Source organism: Aotus nancymaae, unplaced genomic scaffold (assembly GCF_030222135.1).
Source record: "Aotus nancymaae isolate 86718 unplaced genomic scaffold, 86718_ANA_hifiasm-v0.15.2.pri h1tg000036l, whole genome shotgun sequence".
NCBI lineage: Eukaryota > Metazoa > Chordata > Mammalia > Primates > Aotidae > Aotus > Aotus nancymaae.
In genome coordinates this window covers 23,127,337-23,130,915 of record NW_026988450.1, presented here as the reverse complement: position 1 = coordinate 23,130,915, position 3,579 = coordinate 23,127,337, and the positions used below count along the sequence as shown (strand labels likewise).

Below are 3,579 nucleotides of genomic sequence, written 5' to 3'. Positions count from 1 at the left end.
TTGTCTTTTTATTTTTTGAGATGGGGTCTCGCTCTGTCACCCAGGCTGAAGTGCAGTGGTGCGATCTTGGCTCACTGCAACTTCTGCCTCCCGGGCTCAAGCAATTCTCCCACCTCAGCCTCCCAAGTAGCTGGGATTACAGGCATGCATCACCACGACTGGCTAATTTTTGTGAAGATGGGGTTTCCTCATGTGGCCCAGGCTGGTCTGGAACTCCTGAGCTCAAGCAATCCACTCACGTTGGTCTCCCAACGTGCTGGGATTAGAAGCATGAGCCACTACACCCAGCTGGTCTCTTTCTTTTTAAAGGGTGTTTCCCCTAATAAGTCTCTTGCACTTCTAATCCCATCCGGCCATCTGCTTCTCAGAGGACTAAGACTGCACAAGATGCAGTCCTTCTCATGGGCATCTGCTTTTTAAGAGATTTCCTAGAGCAAGTACTCTTTAATCTAATAAATTAATGCCAAATAGTGGCATCACAGGCCTGGTGGCAGGCATTTGGGAGTGCCTTTCACATGCTCTGGTGCAGGTGACTAAGCTTATACCTAAGACTGGCTGAGCTGGAGCACCTCTCTCAACAGATGTGCTTGGCTTCTGGTTGGCTTGAAATCTGGCAAGTGCTACAGGACATGTCAGGCTTTGGAATCAGACAGATGGGCAATTCATATATTGGACTTATGGAACCTTACCCTTCTGGTAAAATAAGAACAATAATACTCAGTAGGTTACTGAGGGGATTCATATAGAAAATAAATGTAAAGTGTGCAGCATACAGTAAGTGCCCAATAAACTGCAGGCAATAATATATTATTCTTACTCTTAACCCTAGGAGACATCTCAAAGACACCTTTAATCCTCTTTTTTTTTTTTTTAACTAATCCTCTTTTTTGCAGCTGGTGTGATGAAAACTTCCCCTAAAAGCCAAAATGGGAAAGGAAACGACTCATATGAACATTGTTGTTGTTGGACATGTAGATTTGGGCATGTCCACCACTTGCCCGAATGATCCACTGGGGCCATCTGATCTACAAATGTGGTGGCATCAACGAAAGAACCATTAAAAAAATTTGAGAAGGAGGCTGCTGAGATGGGAAAGGCTCCTTCAAGTATGCCTGGGTCTTGGATAAGCTGAAAGCTGAGCGTGAACATGGTATCACCATTGATATCTCCTTGTGGAAATTCGAGACCAGCAAGTACTACATGACTATCATTGATGCCCCAGGACACAGACACTTCATCAAAAATATGACTATAGGGACATCTCAGGCTGACTGTGCTGTTTTGATTGTTGCCCATGGTGTTGTTGAATTTGAAGCTGGTATCTCCAAGAATGGGCAGACCTGAGAGCACGCCCTTCTGGCTTACACACTAGCGGTGAAACAACTAATTGTTGGTGTTAACAAAACAGATTCCACAAAGCCATCCGACACTTAGAAGAGATATGAGGAAATAGGAAGTCAGCACTTACATTAAGAAAATTGGGCCGGGCATGGTGGCTCACGCCTGTAATCCAAGCACTTTGGAGGCCAAGGAGGGCAGATCACCTGAGGTCAGGAGTTCAAGACCAGCCTGACCAACATGGTGAAACTCCGTCTTAAAAAATTAATTAATTAATTAATTAAATTAAATTAAAATTAAAAAAAAAAGAAAATTGGCTACAACTCCAACACAGTAGCGTTTGTGCCAATTTCTGGTTGGAATCGTGACAACATGCTGGAGCCAAGTGTTAACATGCCTTGATTCAAAGGATGGAAAGCCACTTGAAAGGATGGCAATGCCAGTGGAACCCACTGCCTGAGGCTCTGGACTGCATCCTACCAGCAACTCATCCAACTGACAAGCCCTTGCGCCTGCCTCTCCGGGAGGTCTACAAAATTGGTGGTATCGGTACTGTTCCTGTTGGCTGAGTAGAGACTGGTGTTCTCAAACCTGGTATGGTGGTCACCTTTGCTCCAGTCAACATTACAACTGAAGTAAACTCTGTCAAAATGCACCATGAAGCTTTGAGTGAAGTTCCTTCTGGGGACAATGTGGGATTCAATGTCAAGAATGTGTCTGTCAAGGATGTTTGTTATGGCAATGTTGCTGGTGACAGCAAGAACAACCCACTGATGGAAGCAGCTGGTTTCACTGCTTAGGTGATTATCCTGAACCATCCAGGCCAAATCAGTGCTGGCTATGCCCCTGTACTGGATTGCCACATGGCTCACGTTGCATGCAAGTGTGCTGAGCTGAAGGGAAAGATTGATCACCGTTCTGGTAAAAAGCTGGAAGATGGCCCGAAATTCTTGAAGTCTGGTGATGCCGCCATCATTGATATGGTTCCTGGCAAGCCCATGTGTGTTGAGAGCTTCTCAGAATATCCACCTCGGGGTCACTTTGCTGTTAGTGATATGAGACGGACAGTTGCCGTGGGTGTCGTCAAAGCAGTGGACAGGAAGGCTGCTGGAGCTTGCAAGGTCCCCAGGTCTGCCTAGAAAGCTCAGAAGGCTAAATGAGTATTGTCCCTAAGACCTGCCACCCCGGTCTTAATCAGTGGTGGAAGAACAGTCTCAGAACTGTTTGTTTCAATTGGCCATTTACGTTTAGTAATAAAAGGCTGGGTAATGACAACAATGTATTGTAAAACCTTCAGGAGGAAAGGAATGTTTTGTGGACCACTTTGGTTTTCTTTTTTGCATGTGGCAGTTTTAAGTTATTAGTTTTTAAAATCAGTACTTTTTAATGAAAGCAACTTGACCAAAAATTTGTCACAGAATTTTGAGACCCATTAAAAAAGTTTAATGAAAAAAAAATCTACTAATTCTGCTGAAGAGGTGAGTTCTTAGAAATGCAGCTGGCTTTTTTTGTTGTTATTGTTAAGGCCATTTCCAACTGAATAGCCTATCATTGGTATAACTGTGGCTGGTCACCTAATGGATATAAAAACACAGCAAGAAGCCTGCCATCTGCCTTTTGGTGTCTGAGTTCATCGTAGCACAGATCAGTCATGCCACTCACCTACCAAACTGTCTTAGTCTCTTTGGGCTGCTGTAATAAATTAGTGCAGACTGGGTCATTTATTGCTGACATTTCTGAAGGCTGGGAAGTCCAAGGTCAAGTCACCAGCAAATTCAATGTCTGATGAGGGCCTGCTCCTCACAAATGGGGCCTTGTTGCTGTGTCCTCATGGGAAGGAAGATGGAAAGGGCAAGCAGATCCTCTCAAGCCACCCTGTTTTTTTGACAGAAAGAAAGTAATTTTATTATGTATCTAAGAAAGGACTTATATACAAAGTATGTAAAGAACAATGAAAACTCAAGAAGGCAAAAATAATATGGGCAAAAGATTTAAAATGATGCTTCATAAAGAAGATATAAGAATGGCCAAAAGTCATAGGATCATATTCTCAGAAATATTCAGTCATCAGAAAAATGCAGGTAAAACTACAATGAGATATCACTTTCACCCCCAGTAAAATGGCTTAAATTCAAATACCAAGCAATACCCAATGTTGCTGTGGACATGGCACAGGTGAATCTCTTGTATGTTGTTGTTGTGTGTTTAATATGGAGTCGCCTGATTTGAAAATGTCAGGTT

At 43.3% G+C, this 3,579-nt stretch overlaps 1 pseudogene; it reads left to right on the top strand.

The window, feature by feature from the left end:
* The first annotated feature begins 926 nt into the window (after positions 1-926).
* On the top strand, positions 927-2,498 carry LOC105724802 (putative elongation factor 1-alpha-like 3; annotated as a pseudogene).
* The last annotated feature ends 1,081 nt before the right edge of the window (positions 2,499-3,579 follow it).